Genomic DNA, 25078 nt, shown 5'->3' with positions numbered 1-25078 from the left:
TCACTGCTGAAAATGAGACTTCACTTCTGCTACGCACCTTCTAGAGAATTAGTGAGCTCTCTAACACACAACAACAACACATTTCATTAGGAAAACAATTTCTTTCCTCCCTACCTAAACAGGAATTTATCGTTGGTACTCACATGAATCTGGCAAATAGCCTTTCAGTTTCATGGAACTTGTAAGATATCACTAAGTTACTTATTGATAGACAAACCTGAGTAAAGGTGAAACAAAAAGTGATCCTTCTGTTCCCCAGCTACAGACAGCTGTTTTCCTTACCTATGACATGCTCAGAGACAGCCAAAGCAACTGACAAGTTTAAGTCAGTATTAGTACTTTGCAAAGTTACTACTGAGTGAAAACTACTAGTCTTTTTTTGCTGTTACCTAAACAAAACACCACTAATTAATAATAGCTAAAATTGCTTTTCTTAAGCCATCAGAAACAACTATTGCAATCCAAACCACTAAAAAAAAAATAAAATGTTCTATTAAACACATTTGTATAAGTCTTTAGTCACCTGTGAACAACGATTGTAGGCACCTGGGAAGTCCAAACCCGCGTTAGTATACTAAAAGTAAAGATTCCAACAACTGTTAACTCAACTTTAGAGGGTGCAACAAGATCACAGCGATCTTTCTGCTAGTAAGCAAGACAGCAAGAAACAAAATGGCTAAACGATAAATAAAAAGAGCTTGGAATGCTTGGCTTCTGGCACAGAATCAAAAATCCCATGCAAGATGCCTCATCGCTATATAGGCATGAGCTAAGCAAGTCAGTATGAAGTCCAAAACAACCATACATGAACAGGAAACTGCCTAGGAATAGCCAACAGCATAATACCAAATACTGAGGCTTTATTTTAGAGGCGCAGCCCATCAGCAATGTGCCTTACAGAGAACAACCGGGAGGAACCGCCCTGAGCAGTGAACCCTGCCCTTGCTTCTGAAGGAAGCTAGAATCGATACGCCAATTATGTCACATACAGCATCTTGTCCTCTAACCACTGGTAGGATGTCTTAACAAGCTTCCCATGACAATTTCACCTTTGAAAGGTTATTGCTAAACTGCAAATATTAGCTTAATTCATGAGATGTTTGAAAACAGCCTGAAAATTTATTGTTTCCAATATTCATTTAGAATCCACCTCAGTTTTGTAAATCAGCTTTCACAAAACAAGCATAGCTAACATGTCACCTGGATGTGCAAATGAACTCATTTATGAAATCATGGTGCATTAATATTTTCTACAAATGATTCTGAAGCTCTAGACAGATGCCTTTTAATGCTCTTAAGATGCAAACAGCAGCCTGGAAAGGAGTTTGTCACTATTTTTAAAAATGTGTTTACATCCCAGGCTTAAGAGAACCACTCGGTTTGCTGAAGTATATAAACACTGTCTAGAAAGATATATACAAAGTTGCAGCTTCTCTTCCTCTCTCAACAGCTCCCCTGTCAATTTCTACCTTTTACTACAGCTGATCACCCCTCCAATTGTACTAGTCTGGCATGTTGCGTATCACCTTGTAAAGCGGGTTACAGAACTTCTGTGGAATTCATCTCCCCAGTCTCATTTTATAAGGATACTTCGAATTCACAACAGTTTAGTGGACACTAAAGCTAGGTAACATCTAAATACATTTCAGCTAGGAAAAGCAGGAGGAAAAAAATGATCTCTAATTTTAACTGCTTCTCTTAAGCTCTATTAATACCATTTCATTATGTGACCTGCTAAAGAAACAATGAGCGGAAGATAAAATTCTCACGACTGGGTCAGCACCATCAGGGGCGCAGACAGGGAGAAGTGCAATGCTGAGGCTATCCCTGGTATAACAAATTCACCTGTATAAAGACTAACGTTTGGAAATTTTTGAATACTGGACGAAGCAACATTCCTTCCTCTCCAAACAATACGTAGATTTGTTTTGCTAACGCTATCTTCTTCAGCCCCTATAATGAAACCTATCAGTGACATCTCATCATGAAAAGAGGGACTGACAGAAAGCCCACAAGCATGCACCCAAGTCATTCCTTCTGAACGTTTGTCTTTTTACTAATGGTATATTGTAAAGATCAATTCAGCTACTTCACAGAGCTAAGGATAAAAGTAACAGTACAAGTCTAAAAGCTCTGAGGAAAATCTGTCAAACGGTTTCAGTATGTTTTATCAACAGTTAAACTAATCAAGCAGGCATTTTGAACAATGGGTTATTTTATCGTAACAGTCAATGGAAAGACTGAAAAGAAATACAGAAACATTAAAGAAAACTTAAAGAACGTTTTCAGCACTGATTAAAACAACATGATTGGGGCAAAACTGTCTTACCACCATCTGAATGTTCCAAAAGAACAAAATTCCATAACAGAAAATAAGAAGGGAAAAAAAAAAAAGTGAGTTCTATTTTTGTAAAGGTAGCATATTTCACAGTATGGAGTAACTCACTCAGCTTTTAATGTTGCACTTACACTCAGCAAGCAATTTCATAATACATATTGAAGAGATTTAACTGTGTCAATGATAACAGAGTAAGGATTCAACTGTTTGAGACAGGATTATTTTATTATCAACCCTTAACATACTTTATTTGCACTTCTACCACTATTTAGCAACACAACCTTCACAATTCAGTCTTACGAGCAGATGATGCAAATTTACCAGTTACAGTTTCAAAAGAATAGCAATTAAGTCTTTGAGACATTTCCAAAAAGATTTTTTTTTTTTTAATCATGAAAATAGACACTCCTTCAGAAAATGAAGAAAAAATCTGCAGTAGTTATTGAAGGTTCTGCAGAACTTCCTGGAGGAACCTAAAGTTTTTCACAAATCACTGAGAAACACTGGCAGGATAGTAGAAACACAAATTTTTGGCTTGACAACAGTTTCCAGCTTAAGGGAGCACTCTTACCAGCACTCTGTAACCAAGTTCAGACATTAAGACTGGGATGACATTGAATTAACTACTACTTCTATGCTAAAAACAGCTGTTCTTAAAGCATCAAGATTAAGTCTACTCGTGTCATTGGAAAACAACAAGCTCCACTAGGAGCCTTTTCTTAAGGAGCAAACTATTACACTGTTCCTTCCTACTGGCAAAGTCACTAAGGCAACAACTAAAAAACACTACCAGAAACAGAGGTATTGCACACCTCACCTCTGAGCACAGAGCAGATACACTTGTTGGTTTTTAACCAACTACTAAGGACAGAAAGATATGCCAAGAACACTACAGATCCTATAAAGCACAGCAAGTTGCTAAGTCTTTGGGGAGTGGGAGGGACGACATGAGACAACCAAGCACTGGCAGTGGGAGAGGACCCTGTGCCATCCGCTGCCTTCAGCTCTCGCTAGCCTGGGACAGCTCTTTCTGTCAGTCCCAATGCAACCGCTCCCAAAGCTGTTTAAAGGGGAAGTTGTCAGACAGTAGTAAGGATACAGGAGGCTGGGGGCAGATAAATCTGTACCTGTTTTATTTCACGCATTTTCCCACTCTGTACGTACTTTGTTTCTTTGAGAGAAACAAGGTTCTGTTTAAGCTTTCCAATGACTTCTTAAATAAAAGTGCAGTACTGACACAATAAACTGATCAGAGCTGTAAAAATTAGAGAGCATTGTCACCCTTCACACTTTTTGTTTCTTTCTAATCCTTATCCAACAGAAATCAGCTTTTGTACTGTAATAAACTGTAGGAAGCAATAAGGTGACTTGGATCTATGTTAACACAGCTCAAGCAAAACAGCTCTCATCTAACACATGAACACAACTTGCTGTTCCCAGCACCTACACTCCCAGAGTACTGGCCTCCTTGCAACAGCTCTGGAAGATTTCAGCAGAGTTCATATGTGGTAGTTAGAACAATATAATACTGACATTTCAGCAACAGATGATGCTTAAGAGTTTTTAAAAGACAAGAATGATCCTTATACAATTAACCATTTGCCCTATTCAACATTAGTGCACTTTTAGCAGCAACTTGAGCTCTTCAACAAACTAAAATATTTACTCAAAAAAATAGGTATCATAACAATTTGTTACTGTATACAGTAATCCCCCCATTGAACTCTAAAAAACATTTTCATATAAAAACTTACATTTTACAGCCTGCTTTCCTAAAAAAGAAACACCAGAATCAACGAAGACTCAATCATCTTTCTGACTATGGCAGTTTAAATGCACATGGTAAGACTAGTAATACAGTAACGGGTAAAAAAAAAAAACTCTCTTCTATGGTTAAAAATTTTTCAAAAGTATTTCTTTTTAGTAGCTCTAGAATTCCCAACCTTCCCTCTGCCCCTCCTTTCTCTCTCTCTCTCCCCACCTCTAGCATTCAGCCAATTCATTATTTAATTAAGTGGCAAGAAATAACTTCCCTGATATTTAACCTCAGGCCAATCTCACGCACATGGTCTTCTTCCATTTAGTTCCTAACAAATTGAGTGACAGTGCACAGAACAAGACATTTCAAGTGCTCACTCTTCATTAGCAAATTAAAGAAAAAAATAACCAAACTCAAGAAAAGTATTATTTATGTAACACCTGATATGAAAGATTTTAACTAAAGACTGTCCTACCACATAAATAAAATTATTACTTAGGACAAAATTGAGAAGTGACTAACTCTTTGAAAATTCAAAAACTATCAGTGAATACACTTTGGTGCAGTTGCATAAAAAGTATGCTGAGGATACATGTCTTATTCGTTATAAGATTTTTCAACTATGAGAATGATTACTTGCAACTTGAGTCAAAGAATTTTACGTCTTCCTCAGAGGAGGTATGCTGAGCTAAGTATTTATTACTACTTCCAAGCGCTCAGCTTTTGAGACTAGTATGCCATTTCCAATGAACACAGTTTTTAAGTAACAATAATGCTTGCAGAGGAAAAAGGAGAAAATTTAATTCCTTGTTACTCAGATTAGCAATTATAACAGGTAATTACAGTGCAAGTTTCTCCACCGGCATTCCCTAACCTTGTAGACATTCCTAGAGATGGAAAACATTCAAAGTACATACTCATCATCTGTGATAGCCAGTTGTGATAGAAAAATATTTTGAATACTTAAAGACTTAAAGGAACTGCTCGATAATACGAAGTTATTTTTGTAACAGCTACATTTTCTTAAACAAAATTAACAGGAGAGTTAGTTACACTCCATATAAAAAGAGCGTAGATTTGACTACTCACCAGTTTGCTGACTTGTCTATGTAATCTTAAACCTTAGTCAGCAATAAAATACCTCGGTTGGCCCCCCCTTTTAATAAAACTCGTTTATCTAATATTGCCTGATTCAGCCAAAAACCAACATGTTTGCTTCTAGACACTGCACAGAAAGGGTGTGAAACATCATGAAGCACGCACCTAGTGCTTGGTTTATTGTGGGCTGAAATACAAGTTGGACATTTTTTGCTCTCTTAAGTGCCCGTAACAAGTTCTAGATTTTATCAGCAGATCTCTCAATGTGAACAGATGTTAACGGGAAGCTGTGAAGCACATTATTTCAACTCTCTTCTACTTGAAAATTCAGTAATAAAATTCTTGCAGAACATACCAGAAAAGGCAGTGCAATTATTTTGCAACCTTTGGCTTCCTTTACCACAAGAGATTTGGATTTTTCTATTATTAAGACAGCCTACTATTAAGATTATTTAAGGACTAGGATCTTCAGTGCTATTCTTCACACTATTTGGCTAACTGGCTGCGTGACTCGGATTTAACTCTGTCCCAGTTTGATAGATTCTGTTTTTTCCCCTCCAGTTGCTGAAAGACATTTTATGAAGGAACATAAGTTGTACAAGCAGTAAAGATAAGACTAATACAGCATAAAGATGGTAAATTTAGAGCACAAATTACATTTTTCCTGGAAAAAAAAAAGCTAGCTGATTTTTATTAAAAATCCTGATGCTGAAGGAAGAGACAAAGGAACACATGTTAATATTATATGAAAAATCAAATAGAGAAACAACACAATAGCTTCACAGCTGAAAAAAATCAGCAGCTTGGGGAGAGGAAGGAATGAGGAGATGCTCGCATATGCTGATACTCAAAAGACTATTAGACTCCCTCTTGAAAAATAAAGCCTCTTAAAATCAATCATACTGAACATTACCTATAAAAGTCAACAAAGCTATCTCGTACAGTCCTGTAAATCAACAGGACTTCTCTATACCATGGTTTACCTTATTAAGAATAGAGCAGGATATAATACACAGGAGGTTCAAAACAATTTACATCAATGCATTATTCCCCTGGGAAAAAAAAAATAAAACAAAATTCAAATCTGAAAGCAATAGTCTCATGATATCATGCAAAGAGGGCTGATTCAAAATTATAAAAAAAAAAGTCAGTGTCTCTTTTCACATTATTTTTAATAACCTTTTGAGGGATTAACAACTGGTAAACTGCATTGCTTCCTTGAATTGCTGCTTCTCGCTTAGCAATACCTTTCTCTCTGTCATCCCATGCTGAGTCAGAGAAACACTGGCAGTAGGATCCTTCACTGCATGTCATATGAGTCTAAAACCCAAGTCATATTATGGAATTATCTGAGAATAACATTTCTAGTAGGGCAATAAAAGAATTCCTTAGGCCACTTACCTCTCTGTTCTACAAAAGAGAAAAATCCTCCCTAATGCAGAGCTCTGTAAAGTAACTGGAGTTTCACCCACTGCGATGAAAAACCACACGTCAACTTAGGCACAGAGAAAGAGCTCTGTATTCCACTAACCACCACACCCACTCAAGAAGAATATAAGCACGTTATATGAAGATGTAGACATATCCCTATTTCTTACTGTTTAAAATACTTCCAGAACTGGAATTTGTAATTTTTTTTTCCCTTCAAGATGATTTAGGAATTGATTTTTCTATTCCTCTCTTTTTATAGAGAAACTTCTTACCAGGGAAAAGCTGATTAAGCAGACAGTAAAACATGGAGGTTTGCTGTTTTAGATGCTGTGTTATCAGTAAGCATCTAAACTCATTTTTCTGCTCAGTGTTGTTTTACAAGCTAATGTGTCCCTGTCTGGAGGATAAAGGAGTGAGGGGGAACAGATGAAAAGAGGCATTTATGTTTAGAATGGAGCTACACATAGGTATGATTTTTCAGTCCCATGAAACAGTAGTTCTCCATTTCTCCACAATGTGGATGGCAACCTAGAGGTAACAGCCATATGAGACACTGCACTTGTTCCAAATTGAGTGCACCTGTACCCTCCGGTAGAAATGACACCACACATACTGCTGCTTTTTCCCTTCTGAACACCTGTGACTAGGTAGAAAACCATAAAACAACTGAAATACAGGTAAAAATGGCAAAATGCAGGGACAGCACCTGAACACACAGGGAACTATTTTCTGTCACATGAGAAAACAAACCCCAAAGAAAGCAAATCTTCTAAAATAGACTGGTTAGTCATTGGCTTCTTAAAACAGCGTTAACGTAAGAGAAAAACGAGCATACCTGTAGCAATTTTACACAGGTCACGTGACACACGTGTACACAGACACTCCTTCCCCTCCCACCATCACTGACTTTCCAGGTACAATTAGATGTGTGCACATACATGTACACACACACACACCCCTCTGCTCATCGTGAAAACCCACACAGACACAGCCTTGCCTTGGCGCCTCCACAACCCCTCCACAACCCAGCCTGCCCTCACCACGCTGCAGAGCTAAAAGGCCTTAAAGGCTCGGGTTTTAAGCAAACCAACAACCCGCACCCCCCAAAAAAAAAAAAAAAAAAAAAAAAAGATACACCACAAAACCTAAACCACAGCGCCCACAAGCCCACGGGGCTGCAGCCCAGCCCGAGCGGCTCCAGACGCGAGCTGAGCGCGGTGCGAGCCGGCGGCTGCCAGCACGGCGGTGGCGGTGGCGGTGCCGGTGGCGGGGAGCCGCCTGCCTGCGGCTGCACAGGGCGGGGACTCCCCGCGCTGACATTGTCTGGGTGCCGCACGCCGCAGCCCCGGTTCGCTCCCCAGCCCGTTCCGAGGGTCGCTCCGTGCGGGGGGGCGCCCCCGTACACCCACCCACCCCCCGGCATCTCGCCGCCTTGTTTCGCCCCCCACCCGCCGGGCAGGAAGCAGCCCCCCCCCCCCCCCCACACACACACCCCCCAAGGCGTCTCCCCGCTCACCTCGCCCCGGCTGCGGGGAGCCCCCGGCGGGCAGCGGCGGTGTCCGTGAGGCGCAGGGGCGAGGCGGCGGCACCGCGCTCCGCCCGCAGCCCCCCGCGGCTGCTGCTGCTGCTGCTGCTGCTCCTCCCGCCGCTAATGGTGGCCGCGGCTCCCGGCTCCCGCCGCTCCCTTCCTTCCCCGCTGCTCGTTTCCGCCGCACCGCCTCCGCCCGGCAGCCGCAGCACGTCCGCGCCGGGATCGGGCAGCGCCGCTCCCTCCCTCCCTCCCCGCCCTGCCCTGCCCAGCCCTGCCCCGCTCTCCGCTCCCGGCTGGCCGCTCCCCGCCGCCGCTCCGCGCTCCCCCCCTTCGCCGCCCGACTTCCGGCGCGCGGAGGCCGCGCCTCGCCTCGCCCCGCCTCGCCGCCAGCGCCCGGGGGGCGACCGAGGCCCTCCCTGAGGCGGCGGGCGCGGGAGTGACCGTTGGGCGCGCGGGGGTGACCGTTGAGGCGGCCGTTGGGCGGTTGGCGCGCGGGGGCGGTTGGCGCGCGGGGGACCGTTGGGCGGTTGGCGCGGGCAGCGCGTGCCGTGCCCCGGCCGTGGCAGACCCGCAGCTGACAGCGGGACGGGGCTGGGGGAAGCGGCAGCGCGGACCTGCCCGAAATGCCGGGCACGGCTTCCAGAGTAGCGCGGGGGATTCGGACCCCGTCCATCAAATCCATACGTGCATGTACGTGCGTGCACGGGTACACCCACACACACGTTGCTGCCCCATCACACAATGCCTTGTGCCTGTGACCCCTGCCAGCTCTAAGGAGGAGAAAAAGTGTTTGACTCTTTCCATCTGTTCTTAGATTTTTGCCAGCTAAAGCGTTCAAGGTACAAAATCATTAAAAACCTTTCTTGTGCATCAATAACTCGCCTGACCTATGCTATATTTCTTGCTGCTCAGCTAGCTGTAGTGGTGTTTCCAAACAGGAGTTATGATGAAGTATTGTGGTATTTCTTAGCAACAGGTGTAGCTCCCGTAGCCATGAACATAAATAATTCAGGTGGTTCAGCCAGTACTTGAGAAATGTCTTCTCTCAGCTGTTACCTGTTGTTCAGAGTAAACACCTGAAGAGAACTGGACATTGAAGCAACAGGTGCAATGGCAACAGAAGTCAGCAATGGGAGTGAAGACTTGGACAGGAGCTTCTGGGGCCTCAAGCCTGCCATCGTGATACATAGTCTGTTGTAGAAACTGCTCCTGTTCTAGACTACAGCCACGAGACTTTCTCAGGGCTACTGTCCTTTGTAGGACAGGCTGCTGCTGTTTGTGTGGGAGCAAGTTCAAGCAGGAGCTCCGCAAACAAGGGAATGTGAAAACACCATCTTTTGAACTCATTTCATCAGAATAAATCAGGAAAAATCTTGACTAGCTAAAATACTCCTGATTTACAGTGGGATGGCAGGTCTGAATCCAAAGCACAGAATGGGTGAGTGAAAAGACAACCATCTCTTACGTACTTCCCCCTCATTGTATTCCTGATAACTAGAGAAGTACGCTCTTCCCATTTCCCAGGTGATGATTTAGAGCACAGAGAGTAAGCTACCTAAAGCCAGAGAGGAAGCCTCTTTCAGAGCCAAGGTCAGCAATCAAATTCATTATGGACTCATCGGCTGAGATTCTTTTTATGGGAATACCATGGTTGCTGTAACACAGACTAGCATCATAGCATCAACATAGCATTCATCACCGCGAGCGCTCCTTGGTGAAAAGTCAAACCATCCCATCACACGTCTCAATGAACCAGCAGGGCTAACACATGGCAAGAAAACATTTCTTCTTGACCCTCAAAGCAATCAGCTTATGCTGCTGAAGCAGGAAGCTTGTTTGCCCCCTGCACTGTTTTAATCTAGCGCATGCAGCTGCAAATGTTGTTTTTGCTCACAAAGCTTCCTAAATCCTTTTTTTAATTCTACTTAACTCTTTGTCTTGATGACTGCCTATGGCAATTGGATTCCATAGATAGAAAATACACTGCACAAAATAATATTGAAAATGTATTCTGGAAGGTTTTGCTTTGTCATTTGGGATACAAAGGCTGCAATTAACTGACTGCACCAGGCACCTGATGAAGTTTCATCTTACATGAAGTTCCCTTTTCCTCCATGATTTCTATTACCCTCCGCTGCTCTTTATTCCACACAGCTGACTTACTGGTTCCTTTTTAGGTCCTCTGAGGAAAATCCTGGCCCTCACAGATGTATTTGAACACCTGTGCAGCCACGCATGTAAATCTAGGGAAGCAACAGCACACACAAAGGTTAGGATCCTCCAACACACAGAGCACCACAGGGACTCTCCGGAGTCTGCTCCCATGCTGAAATCAGTGAATGACTTTAATGGGAGCAGGGCTGAGCTAATGCTGGCACTTTGGAAAATCCCACCCAAGGGATTCCATGATACTGAAAGTGCTTGAGGCGGGTTAACTGGAGGGCATTTCCACTAATGAGGAACAGCACAATTATCTTTATTAGTTTTCCTTCTCTAAAGTGCAATTAGAATGTATATTTTTTATATCTTTAGGAAAAAAATAGTGTAAAATACCTTTATATTTAGAGTTCCTTACTGAGAGGCAGATCAATGAGTAGCTTTCTGCAGCACAGCTACAAGACTTAAGATCTACCATGCCCCCAAACTCTATTAATACTCTAGATGCCTCTCTTTTTCCTTCATCTGACTTAGTATGACTGCAAGGGGAAATAACGTGGTTATGGGTCCCAACCACAGCAGTTGTGCTACTTATTCATAAAACAAGCTTTTTCATAATATTTTTGGGGGTGGGAGGAGCCAGTACTTTTCTATCTGTCAGTACCTTTAAAACCAAGAGGAAAAAAAATCTCAGTAAAAAGGTCACTACATGTAGGGGTGGTCAGTCTAAAACAAAATGCCAATGCTATGGCAGCACCTAACTCTGCTAGTAAATACACCTTGGAATATCTTTACTTTCTTTGAGCAATGCCTCTGAAAAGTATGATGTTATTTATTCATAATAATTATGAGGATCTGGTCCATTTAAAATACAGTGATTCTTTTCCATAAATGCACTCTAACAACACCAGAGCTTTCAGGATAGGAGCAGACATCACACGTACCTTCATAAGCATTAAATCATCCAATCTGCTGTGGTGTAATGGCAAAGGTTTGGCCATTTACACCACAGTGAAATGCCAGAAGTTCTGCAGTCACAAAAACTATTACTTTACATTAAAAAAAAAAAAGTCCACAATATGTTTAAAATACTAAATGAGGTGAATGGCAGGGTGGGATGGGAAAAGAAATTGGGTTTGTTTCTCCTTTCTATTTCTACTTTGCAGCTCAGTTTGTCTTTTAGTTTTGAAGTAAAGTTCTTCTCTTCCTGCAATGACTTTTTTGCTATGGCCTTACTGACCCCTAAGGCACAGGGGCTCAAACTGGAAGAGCCCCAGGATTATGCAGGTCTGCATTAGGCATTTCTCGGGGATGGGCTGGAAAGCACTTCTCAGAAGGGCTATGGAGGGTTCATGTTGGCCATGTTACCAGTGCAGAGTAAGGCATAAAAGAAGCAACAAGTAGTTGTTTGCCTTGTCACTTTTAACCATTTGTTTTTGTTTCCTCCATGATGACATTTTGCATTTTATGCCGAAAAGGTTCTATTTAATCTCACCTCAAAAGGGAAGCCTATTGTTCAGTGGGCTAGAAAAAGAACAATGATTTCAATGTAAGTGTTGGAAGTGTCTTTCCTTCAACACTTTCTATCTTAGAAAATCACAGAAGCATAGAATATCCTGAGTTGGAAGAGACCCACAAAGGTCGTCAAGTCCAGCTCCTGGCTCCACACAGGACCACCCAAAAACCAGACCACGGGTCTGAGAGTGTTGTCCAAACACTCCTCGAACTTCAGCAGCTCAGTGCTATGACCGCTGCCCTGAGGAGCCCGTCCCAGTGCCCGACCTCCCTCTGGGTGCAGACCCTTTCCCTAACCCCCAGCCTGACCCTCCCCTGTCCCAGCTCCATGCCGTTCCCTCGGGTCCTGTCGCTGTCCCCAGAGAGCAGAGGTCAGCGCCTGCCCCTCCGCTCCCCTCGTGAGGGAGCTGCAGGCCGCCATGAGGCCTCCCCTCAGCCTGCTCTGCTCGGGGCTGAACACACCAAGGGACCTCAGCTGCTCCTCATATGTCTTGCCTTCTAGACCCTTCACTATCTTTGTAGCCCTCCTTTGGACACTCTGTAGTAATTTTATGTCCTTTTTACGCTGTGGTGCCCAGAGCCACACACGATGCCTGAGGCGAGGCGCATGAGCTCAGAGCAGAGCAGGGCAGTCCCTTCCCTCAAGCAGCTCGCAGTGCTGCGCTGGGTGCACCCAGTTGTGCACTGGCCGTAAGCGCAAGGGGATGCTTTGTTTGTATGCACTGCAGCGATGTAGTACAGCTGCTGGAGCTGCAGAGACAACTATACAACTCTGTTACCGTGCTGGCACAACTTCTGTTTTTCTAGTTACCATTAAATGTTCTTTCCCAGTGATCTTCAGCCATGCCTTGCACCCAGACCCCATTCTGAACAGTGCCGTGCTCAAGTGGACCTTTTCCCTTTCTGGAGCCAGCTGGCACCAACTTGCAAGACTGGGTAGAAAGTACGGCTTTCTACAGAAGTTCTGTGTTATTTAACTTTATCAAATGTTTATATAGCAGTACTGTTTTTTTTGGTTTTTTTTTGGTTTTTTTTCCATGTCATTTTTGTGCATTTGTGAATTATTTGACATATGCCTTGTAAATCATATATTAGGATTTACTGGAATTTCTGCCTTGACCACTTGAAGTGACATTGGCTGGACTTGTCACATTATTTAAAGAAATAGTTTAAACTACTGCAGTTGTTTTTAACTACCAAGTGACTGAAAATAGTCATGGGACATTTCTGATTCTTTTTGAACAGCTGGAGATGAATGGACAGTAGATTTTTGAACAGTAAATTTCAGTTGTTTTCTCATATTTTGAAACTTCTACAGTTTAGAGAACAACTGAAGTTTTGAAATGAGAAGTGAACAATAAACATTTCAGCATGTTTAACATGTCCCATCCATTGTTTCTAGACTTGTAAGAGGGCCATCATGATGTTAGGAATAATTTCAGTGTTGAGATAGGAAGAACTAAATGCCACATCAGAATAACTTTCAAGATTTTTACTCAAGATTTGCTGGGCAAAAATCCAAGCAATCTTCATTAAAATCCTTCTTGAATCTCAACGTATATTTCTGATGTAGACTACTTGGGAGTGTCTGCTTCAGGAAAACTCAACTGCCTTAAGTATCAGTATGATTTCTCTACAAGTCTAACACTGCACACATGTGTACTGCTACATATGGGTACACACACACAATACAAGTATGCTTATAATTTATACTGAAGCAGTCAGGGATTACCTCTAACTAAATGAAGAGTGGGATTAAGTGAACATATGGTGTTAAGAAAGCTGGAAGTAAAATCCCCCTCCATCTTACTTTGCCACACTTATATTGCTTATTAGAGGATTACTTCTGAGTCAGTGTGCCCAAGCTTTCTGAAAAAGGATCGACAGGCAAGTTTCAAGTTATGAGGGAAATCCTGCAAAATGATGCTGTCCAGGTGAAAGGTACTTTGTCTCCTATTAGCATCTTAAAACTGTTTTCCCTTGCATTAAATAGGCACTGGAAAGCTCATAAGCACAACTGACATTTTTTCAGCCCTAAGATCTACAAATGTACTTCAATAAGTTATTTGTGATGTTAGATTTAAAATTAATGATTTTCTTGATTACTTACCTGACACGTAGGCCTAAAACAGTTATAAAAAGCATGCAACATTTATTGTATATACTGACCAGTAGCAAACTAGAGATCACAGAGTGAAAACAGCTTCAAATGACAGTCCCCATTGTTTCCCACTAACTGTACCCCTGTGCATTTGCTCATGTAGCCAGTTCATATTGCCCAATAGACCCTCTTCACTTAAGTCCTCTTCAACTGAACAGTCGCCTTCCCCTAGAAATACAACCTCTCTCCTCCTCTATATTCTAAAATAAACTGCCTGGACAAAAATATGAAACCACAGCATGGTCCCCAAGAAACTTCTTCCATATGCACTCACTCCATTTTGACATCTGTAACCACCACCACTGGGACCAGTAGGAATACAAATGTCTCAAAAATAGCAATCTGGCAATGCTTACGGTGCACAAAATCAATGCATGTAACTGCCTGTTTTTATCCTTGCTATTCTCGTCCTTCCTTTCCCACTTCCTCCATGGGACATTGTTCCCCTTTTTCTATTGTGTCAAAAACGACTGTCAGCTCTTTAGTAAGATGTAGGTCCCCTGTTACGATATGTGTGAATATCTGGCATTAAAGAGCACTGACGGCAAAGGCAGGATCTGGGCCACCACACCCATACCACTGTCGGGGATGGCAGTACTGACTCACGCAGCAGGCAGTAAAGCCCTCGTGTCCAGCCGGGCTGCACCAGCTGTGCTACAGACCCACTGCCCCAAAGGGCAGGTTGTGCTGTGCTGGTGCTGTGGGTCACGGCTCCCAGGCTGGGCAGCGTGTGTGCAGCTACAGGCAGGCATCTGTCCTGCACTGCCTGCTCCTCTGCTAGGACTGGGGAGCAGGACGGGGAGCGCCAGGCCCTTGGTGGCTGCAGGAGGATGTGGCAAGGCTCTTACTGCTTCCTGCAGCTCTCCTCAGTCATGGCCGAAAAATGGTGCTGGGCACTGCGCAGCTGGGCTGGGCCGGGGGAGCGGTGATGCCTACAGCTGTGTTGCCTTTACATGAGCAGTGCTCGTTTTTTTGTTGTTTTACAACCAACCAGAAATCAGCCCCAGCAGCACCCTGTATGTTCTTAGTCTTTTGTCTGCTTGGATATGTTTATTACACAGGTTTATTTAGGATCCAGCTATGACTGTGTCATGGGTTTGTCGCATACACTGTCAAAGACATAAACTGAGCCCAGCACCCGTGTTTAAAACATTATGGTTGTGTCTGGAAAGTCAGAGAAGTGGGCGTATGATTTGTTCTGAGCTATTCTTACATCACTGTAAACACATTTAACTAGCTAAACAGAAATCCTGCCACTAAATGTCAAGCTGCAACCAGATCCCCAGCATGCCAAGACCACATCTCTATGGTTCCAGATTTCCCTTTCAGTGAGTAACTCAGCAGTGCCTCACGTTAAGCAGCTGATAGCAGGACTTCTGTTACCTACAACCTGCTCATCTGACCCTATCCACAAATCCGCCTCTCGCCACGTCACCAGGGTCTCTGAGGGAAGACACGTAATTTCTCCAGAAGAGGACGTAACCAGAGCCTGAATTACTGCTGGTCAGAATGTTGATGCAAGATGGTGTAAGTAAGATGCACTGAAGCTTACTCCCATTCCCCAGAAAGATATTTTCTTCTTTTTCCAAAAGACATACATAAGTTTCAAGGAGACAAATTCACCCTTTGCTACATCCGTAGGCCTCCAAAATCTTCCCCAACCCTGTCTGCTGCCTCACCATCTTACTTTTGCTAACTGGAAGGTAATTCTAATTAATTTTCTGTTGCTGTTGATCCTATGTTGAGACCCCTTAGTCTGCAATATCCAGTCCTGCATGTGTGTTCAGGCTACCTGCAACCTCCCATAAATGCTTCCTGCTTCAAGATTTCAAGATCCAAATCACTCCCTAGGTGTTGATATATTTGTTGCCTCCTTTGAAACTAAAGACTCCATGGATAGCAAGGAGACGTATACAGACAACACATGCTGCTAATTCTCTCTGAAAGTCTAGGATTAAAGCTAAGACCTCTAAAAGCCTGTGCTGTTATATATGTATCTATATATATAAATACATCAATCACAGAAAGGAAAATTTGGCAGCATTTATAACTCTAACATACATGAGAGAGTCCTAAGTAGAAAGTATTTTGGTCACTGTAACTAATGCTGAGCTAGTATAAACTACATGGGTTACATCTTTTTTTTTCCCTCTCTCTCTGTTAGCTGCCCCTCCAGCAGGAGGACTGTTTGAACAGTTGGCACATTCAGTCTAGCATTGACCTGGCACATTGTTTCCTGCTACTCGCATTACTGTTCCTCTCTTAGCAAGCATCACGTGGGATGAGCACCATAAAGCTCGATTAGAGTTGAGAGGCAGCGCTCATTTTTAATTTTCTAGGGTTCTTTAGTTTGTGATACAGTCCAAATATGGCTGGAACCCACTGTGTGTATTTAACTTGCTGTGTATTTAACTTTGCCTTTCCCACTGAAATGTGTCATCTGTACTAACGAGAGGAGTTGAGTTCTGCAGCACAAATTCCCTTCTGTCTAAGTAGTAATTGCTGTGCAAAAATGAGGTCATTGTCTGAGAGGAACATTTTTTTAAAATGTTTGTGAAATGATTTATTTTGCTTAAAAAATAGAAGGAATATTTCAAATTGATGTGGTTTTGTTGTTTGCTGCTACAAAATCAGCCTTAAATGAATACTCACAACATGCAGAATAGGGCTGGGAGGGAGCAGGCCAAGGGTATTTCTTAATGGAAGTGATTTTCTGCTAATGCAGAACTGCGTGAAGCAAGAAAAGGTCTCAAACCTGGCTGCTTAAACTTGTGAGCCTGTGTGTTGATGACTAAATAAAATGGCTTGTTTTTCCAAAATGTTTGGCAGGCACTCACATTTCAGTGAAATCAACAGGCATTGCATATGTTTAACACCCTGGAAAATCAGGCCACTTATATTTAGGAGTTTAAATATGACATTTGGAACTTAAAGTTCATCTCCTAGAGTTAAAATATTATGCTAGAGCATCCAAAGCCTATTTGGAAGTAGTAAGTCTGATCTAATGGTTGAGGTTACAGTTAAGTAATATAAGCAATTGTTACGCTGACCTCCCCGCCCTGCCGTGAAAACATTACCTGTATAGTTCTGGGAGTCCCACCCTTCTGGGAACAATGTTCTTCATGGATATGAGCCCCAGCAGTCAGCATTTTCCTAAGAAAAATCATGTTTGAATGCAGCTTATCAAAATAAGGATTTTGTGGCTTGGTCTATTCGATTTTAAATTATTGCACAAGCACTAGCTGTGCAGATTTTGTCCAGGGCAGAGGTACCACTGCCCTCTGAGAAGAGCTGGATGCCTGGAGCCTTGGTGATCTGCTGCCTTGTTGCCTGGACTTCCAGACCAGCAAGGCTGAGGATCTGGGGGAAAGCACCTCTCACAGGCAGTGCTGAAGTGGCATGGTCATTCAGTCACACTGCCCAGGTCCTTTCCCAGTAAATACCTAGTCAAAATTAAGCATGGGTAAAAGAGTTTATCTAATTCATGGAACAGGAACTTTATTTGCTTCTCACTGCTTAGCCTGGGATGCCGAACAGGTGAGGCGATCTGCTTTTCCGAGTAACCACTGCTGTGCTGACTGGCTCTTCTTGAGGGACCAGAGGGAGACGTGCTGGGTCTGTGGTGCCAGCTCTGCTCTGAGAAGGGATCAAGGACCACTGCCCTTCAGTTTAGGAGATCCTTGTGCCTGCACTGGTACCAGAAGATGTCATTATGATGGATTCCAGGTGGAACCTGGCCTCATCTCTCTGTCACATGGTGCATTAAAAGACAGTCCTGGAAGCCAGGGCCCTACTTTGCCAGTCACCATGGATGTTAGGTCCATCCTTTCATCATTATGAAAGAACAATGGTTTATTGCTTCAAACGTTAATCAGAGCATCATACACAGCTCTGCCCAGGGCTGCCAGCCACCATGGATGCAGAGTCCCACTCTCTGCTTGATACTTTGGCCTGCGCTCAGGCGTTGTGAGTAGTGGCACAGACACAGGCAAGGCTCTGCAGTGCTGTGTAGCCAGCTCAGCCCAGCAGCAGCAGTGGTGCAGCTGTAGGCATGTGCAGTTTATCCCCAGTAGCTCGTTTAAAGCAGTGGCAGTGTTTCTCAGTGATGCTCCTGTATCTGCACAGCTATCTTTAGTACGAACTTCCGACATGTAGCTCATTTATTTTGCATGTCAGAAAAGAAAAAGCTCCTTAAATAAATTCAAGTGCTTTCAAAGAATTTGTTATCTCATCATCACTCCCTATTTCTAAATATCTTGGCAAATGTAGGATTCCTACGAATAGCATTTTCCATTTCCACTTACTTCCCCCAGCCATAAGACACGGTGGTCACAGCCCCCCTCCCTGGTTTATCTGCTGGAAGAGAATCGAAGAAAATCACTACAATGCACGCTCTATTTCTGTGTGGTTTGAAAAACGATTTAAAGGGCAAGTACTGCAGAGAGACTGCAAGAGCCTGAATGTTGTTTGTTAAACATCATTTGGACAGTGCCCATGGTGGAAAGTCCTTTATCTCCTCGAGGCTAAGACTTCCCCAGTTGTGTAAACATGTTCTCAGAAGGCAGCTGTGGGTTAGATCACCACTGTGCTATCCACAGGAGGGGAAGGCTGGGGTTCATGTGTCCTCCAAAGCTCTGACCCCAACTCAATTAAATTAGGAAAGACTCTTGGTGACTTTAATGGGCTTTGGACCAGATCTCACCCGTCAGCAGTACTGAATGGGTGTGCGACCCAGATTCCAGAACGAGGACTGCTGGATATGTCCTCCAGATACAGACCGAGTCCTGGTGGGGACCATGAGGACAATGCAGGCTCCTCAGAGCCAGCTCTGAGCACTGTGCCTGACTACAGCCTGCCTCATGCCATGCCTCAAGCACCTCCAGAGATCCTTCTGCCATTGTTTAGGCTTTCAACACAGCTGTGACTCTGTAACTAGCTTACAGCAAAAGAAGTGGACAGAGAAGCAGGGCTGCGTTTGCAGGTGCTGAATGTGTGCAACACCTGAAGATTTCGAAAAAAAGGTAAGGCTGTAGCTTCTCTGGGAAAGAACCCAGGCTTCTACTTACTTAGCCACAAAAGGGTTTTGTCTGAAAGCCAAAATTAAAACTCAAAAGTTCCTGTCTTAGGCCAAAAACCCTCTGTGGGATAGTGTTTCATTATAGAAGTTATTTATCTACCGAAACTATTTAAAGACAGGAAGTGTTATCTGTGGCTAGGATTAATCATCTCTGTCACATAGCCTGTCTCCTGAATGAGAGATTAATGTGGAGTATAGCTTCCTGACAGGCAAGAAGCAATAGTATGGATTTCGTTAATTTCTGTGGTAAGAAACAAAGCCAAGTAAATTGCACAATGCATGGCATGTTGGGACACGGTCAGCCAAAAATATCTCAGTTGAGACTGCTTGTTGTGCCAGACTTGATAGATGGAAAAGGGCAAGGAAACCTCTGTCACACTTCAACATCCAAGCCTACCATGTCTAAAAGGAGAATGACCAAGATGTTGGACATATGGCACAGAGGAGGCAGCTCCCGTCTTTCCTGCCAAGCTTCTTCTTTTCTCCCTCAAGAAAAAATGGGAGTGAAAGAAAAGTAGGAGACCACAGGGGGATGGAGCCAACACATGGAACAGCAACACCGAAGATGCTGCCAGAGGAGCAGAGACAGAATAGCAGAAAACGTGGCAGCCTAAGTTGGCATTTGCTGCCTTGTGTGCTCAGCCAGCCCCTGGCACCTCGACTACACACAGCATGCATACAGGCAGGATGTGGCGAGACCTGACCTCAGAACATCCTTCCGCGGCTCCTGTCACGCTGCCAAGTTGCAGATATAATGCCTTGCCCTTTGTGCACATTCACGGAGGAGGGGAACTTGGGCCAGTGAGCTGGAGTAAGGTTTTAGTTGTTTAACTTGATGGAAGGAGGTCATCACACATATCTTTTGTCTCCCTAGATGAGGCTGCCTTGTCTGCTCTGCTATTTGTGTAGCTGTCTACACAGCTGAAATGTTTGCATTATTTTTCTCAGGCCCTGCAGCCAGTGCACCACTATTTGAGCTGGTAAAATGCCAGACTCTTACTCAGTTCTAAGAGTGAGATGGTGATCTAGTCGGCTTTGTTATGTTACTGTCGGCCACAGCAGCAAGATAGCAGACACCACCACCACCACGATCATCAAAGAGAACATTCACTTGCAGGGAAAAAAAAAAAAAAAAAAAAAAAAAAAGCCAGGACATAAATTACACCACAGATCTATTTCTAGCCAAAAATAGTATCTATCATTATCAGAGCATGTATGCTAGAAAAAGGTCAGGGCTTGACCTGCTCTTGTTGGATGGTATGATGGGCTGCTGTTAGTAATGGTATGATTGGAGCCATATGGGATCTCCAGAAAATTATGTGCTAATTACGCGTTAATGTGATCAGCTCATATGTGCCTAATGACTGGGGCTCTAGTGCTGCTGTACAGTTTATTCCCCAGCAGACCGACGACGTGTGATAATTTCAGTAGTGAACCCAGGAATCTGTTATTTGAAGAAAAAGGGATCCGTGGCCCGACTCACTTTTTTCACCTTACGTTTATGATGGGGTTGTTCATTTCCAATGAGAATTGTTTCTGTTCTGATGGGGGAGAAGAGGGTCTTTGAAGCATAATACAATAGGGCACTGCCCGGTGTGCTACAGCCTGAGAGTAACAGAACAGGATCAAACCAGTTCAAACATCCCCTGTTTATCTTAGCAGGGCATCCGAAGACTATTTTTAATCCTCTGAGTGCTTTATACCTTTAAGACGGTAATTCTGAAACCCAGAAGCGCTCACGGTAACATTAAGTATTGATTAGTTACAACCCAGCTTGCACTCCAAGTGTTTTTGTGGTGTAGTACTGAACTAACACGGTCTGTAGTTTCACTCCACTCTTCCTTAAAGGTCTCAAGTTTCAATGAACTGAGGGGCAGCTTAGAGCTACGACACACTTCTTTTCCTCAGCCATCCTTATGTACCATTTGGAAAGGCTGGGCGGTAGCTAACATCCCATCCGGTCCCTGGTGACACAGGCTCAGACATTAGAGCCACATTGGAGAAGGCAATAAAATGACAGGGTGCTCACCCTGCATGCTTTGAAGGGCTGCACCATTCGAGGAGAGCTGCTTAATGCGTTCGTTACACATTACACAAGGAGAGAAAGTGCACTCAGGATCCAAAGGCACCAGCTGGCAGCTCAGCTTCACTTCGTCCTCAGCATGACTAACAAAAATAAGGTGTATCCTCCACACTACAGCAGACGTGACAACTGAAACTGTGCCTCAAGACACAGCTGGCCTTCTCTGTGTTATTTTTTCCCCCTGTGCTACTTGAGTCTTTGCATCCAGCTTCTGATGGGCAGCAGGCTGTATGTGTTTCTCTGCAGATAGCATTGTTTCTTGTCTTTGCAGTGCCTGCATGTTGTCGTTTGCCCTTTTCTTCCCTCCTCCCCATGTAACGAGAGGGGCAGATGCTTTCTAGATATAGACTGGAACATGGTTGAATGCGTATCTCTGTGAAATACAGAGAATGAAGGCTGGGCCTGACCCTTGAAACTTCACTGCAAACAAACATTCTTACACATGCAAGTGGCTCAGTTGACTTCAGAGAGGCTGCTAGTGTTCATAAAGGGTATCTGTGTGGATGAGACAGCAAGATGGACACTTGGGTTATTGTTATGATAATGTAACTTGCTTGAGGCTGCTATGAGATAATGATAAGGATGTCTCAGAAAGATAGCAAGTTCATAAAGTGTTTCATTTTAAGACATATGGAGAACTATTAGCAGAGCAGCTGCAGTTTTTTATATCATTTCGTAATGCAAGTGATGTGGCATTTTGAAATTAAAACCCTCTTTGGGCTGATGTTTTGTCACATACATCGTGACCAACAGCCCACCTTTTCCAGAGCATTCTCAGACTGGGCCTGTACAAAGGCTCTGTTCCCTTTGGAGGGTAAGGACCTTTAAAGTGCAAAACAACTGTTTTCCAAGGAGAAAGTTAGGTGAGCCTGCCAGATTGAACTAACCTGCTCTGTGGAAGAAACAGGCTGTGTTTCTGCATCCCTGCTGCGGAAGAGTTGAGACATTCCCAGGCGTGGCCCTGGCAAAGCCCGGTGCCCCTGTATTTCTGGAATGAATGCCAGCTGCCTTCACGTCTTCTCACTTGCGCATTGCAATGCTGTACAGCCAAAGCCACTGGGACTCGCAGACAGCTCCGAAAATGATCTCAGGGAAAAGTCATGTAGGACCTTTTGCTCCTTAAAAAAGTGAGCCCTGAAACTGCAGTCATTTCACCAGAGGAGAAAGGAGTCTTTTGACTGAAGAACAGAACCTGTGCACTCTTTATACTTCCGCCCCACCAGGAACAACCAGGCATTTCCCCTCAGCATTTCATTCCTGCTAACACCATCACTGTAAATTTAGAACTCATCCTCATCACTTTAAACAAAAAGATGGGCACATGCAAGCACGTAACTGTAACATAACTCCTTCTAGGTCACAGGCAGGGTGAAGACTCAGACCTAAGGACTCCTGCCACTAGCTTCACCCACAAAACCTGCCTTCTTCCATCAGAGACATGACCTTGGTTCCAAATCATTGTGTGAACTTGGGAAAACCACTGAATCATTTCTTGTTTTTGTTTCCTCATCTCTGAATAAGGAAACTTTTTTTTTTTGCAGGGAGGGGATTAGCTTAAAGATCCATGGAAAGCTCTTCCCACTCTGATGGAAAACGTGACGAGCACATTACAGTGCTCTCAGACACACAAAGAAAGCTAAGCCCAGCTCCCTATATGGGATTTTAAATAACCAGCAACTCCCAGTGAAGGTACCAAAATCAGTGACATCTTAACACATTCAAGAAGGCCTTTTTGAGGCTCAGCCACCAAACACGACCTTGTGAAAAATTTACGTTCCTATGAAAAACATGTTTGGACACTGATGAGCACTGCTGGAAAACCCGTGCAGGATAGTGTCCTCTGTTCTCCTTCCCAAAATACTGCTGAAGATAAAGCAAGCGACTGCTTTCTGACAGCTTCTCCTGCCCGCAGGGCATCCGTTGCCTGAGCCACCTGTGAAACCAGTCGTTTCATCTCTTCCTGTGCTTCCTGCAGCAGAAGGCATGTTGGTACAGGCTCCCCCCCATCTGCCCCTGCACTTCCCTCTCTCCCCTGCAGTGAGACCCGAGGCTGGTATTTTTGTTTGGCTGGCTGCAAACCATCACGCACCCAGCCCAGGGCTGCAGGGCAGGGGTTCGAGCCCTGCCACCACGTTGCTCCCTGTTCTGCTGCTTGCCTGTTTAGCTCGGGGACACCACTGGCCCCTTCCCTCACCTTTCCTAGGCTCATTCCAATCCCCACCCACACCTTAATCTGGTATCTGGCATTTAGATTTGACTGACTTTCGAAGTAAATGGGTCAGGTTAGTTAGCAGAGGCTGCTGGGTTGCGATTGCAGCTCTTTGCATGCTGAGTCACCTCGGCAGCAGATGTCATCTGCTTCTTGTTTGAGGGAGAGGCGCACGGGGAATTAAAAATGCAATATGCACTGCTGAAGTCTTACACAGCTGTATTCAGCAGGGATGAGGAAGAGTAACGAGGCAGTCAAATTACAGGGGGTTCTACTATGAAGGCAGAAATTCAGGGGAAAAGCTTTTGTATGAATTCTTATTTCATTTTTCCATGCGTGCTTCAGTGAACTGGCCAAATATAGAACACCCAAACCACTGGAGAAGGAAAGGAAATGAAGACCCAGGAAAAATAAGCCACTGGTGGTGATGCAGGAAATACTTCTGAATCAAGCCCATTCTGCTGGAGCCATCGCTACGCTCCCAGAAGACCACAGTTGTAAAAAATGAGTCACTCCTGGCCTTGAGTGCAACATTGGCTTTATGCTGTTGACAAGGGATAGGAATGGATCTGTGTGGCAGTCGGGTAAACCGTGTTTGTTTTTACAGTCATGTATAAAAATACACATCACTAGAAAATCAAAGCAACAGCCACAACAGACCAAAGACTTTCCTCAGGAGACAGAAAGCCTAATTCTCTGAGAGCCAGTGACCCCAGCTGCTCTCGGGGCTGAGAACGTCGCTCTCTTCTGAGCTTTGACTCAGAAGAAAGGAAATCAGGGCTGCGTTTCGTTATTTCAGCACAACAGGCTTCAGCAACTGCAGCTTGGTTTAACGAACTGCAAGTCAACTTGCAGAGAAGCAAAATACATCAACCCTCCCTCAGAATCAGGCACGTTTGTTTCCCAGAAAATCCATCAAACCCTCTGCAAACACAAGGTCCTCTGTGTGGTTCAGGCTGCTGAAGTGGAAGAGCCACCCTGAGTAAACACAGGTCAAACGAGGCTAAGCGTTTTTTCTTCAAAGAGTTATCTGGAAAGGATTATGACTCCAGCAGCAGCACTGGCCACCAAATGTGCTCAGACATCTTAGCTGAACTCAGGGTATCTTCCAACAAAAAGCCTGGGGTTTGTTCCTCTAGATGCGTTTGTTCTGGGAGGTGTTTATGGCATCTACTGGCAGCTGACATTGGAAAAATACACACGTCTAGGCTTGTGTTGGTTGAAAAGAGGGAAGTTTTTGCTGAAACATTTGCTTCTATTTTTCAATAGAGAAATAAAGAAATCAATAGTTTGCTGCTGGACCGAAACTTGTGTCAGTGCACCCAGTTGGCGGGCCAGCTGGGTTCATGGTTACATCCCTGCCCCACTTCTCCTACATGGCACTACAAGCTCTGACAGCAGAAGCTTTTAACCTTAGGACAGCCTTGGCCACCACTGTAAAAATCCCGCCTCGCTCCCTGCCCCTTTAAATCACCTTCAGCATGGTTCCTCGCTCCCATTTACGTCAATAGGATTTCAGTTCAGGGAGGCTGAGCACCGTTTTGTTTTTTATGACCTTTAAGTCGAAGACTTTAAATGTTTTTGTAAGATTAAGGGAAAAGATTTGTAGGGCTAAACTAGGGGATTTGGAAGACCCAGTTCCAATGACCTTCCAGCAGGATTTGAGGCAGCACTTTCCCAGAAGGTGGCTTGGCAATGCCCGCGGTGCCAGGCAGCAGA

General features: G+C 44.0%; 1 protein-coding gene across 2 annotated transcripts in view; it reads right to left on the bottom strand.

Annotated features, from left to right (window-relative positions):
- RAPH1 (Ras association (RalGDS/AF-6) and pleckstrin homology domains 1) overlaps nt 1-25078 on the bottom strand; it is a 132007-nt gene that overhangs the window by 75715 nt on the left and 31214 nt on the right. Inside the window, exon 1 of one of the 2 annotated variants that reach the window (XM_032189627.1) lies at nt 8143-8350. The exons of the other annotated variant lie outside the window; for it this stretch is intronic. The gene's annotated coding sequence lies outside the window, so the exon portion shown is untranslated. Of the gene's footprint in view, nt 1-8142; nt 8351-25078 lie in introns of those variants that run through there. 2 annotated transcript variants of the gene reach the window in all.

This window comes from Aythya fuligula, chromosome 6, assembly GCF_009819795.1.
Source record: "Aythya fuligula isolate bAytFul2 chromosome 6, bAytFul2.pri, whole genome shotgun sequence".
NCBI lineage: Eukaryota > Metazoa > Chordata > Aves > Anseriformes > Anatidae > Aythya > Aythya fuligula.
The sequence above is the reverse complement of the archived record's forward strand: the minus strand, read 5'-3'. Positions and strand labels throughout refer to the sequence as shown.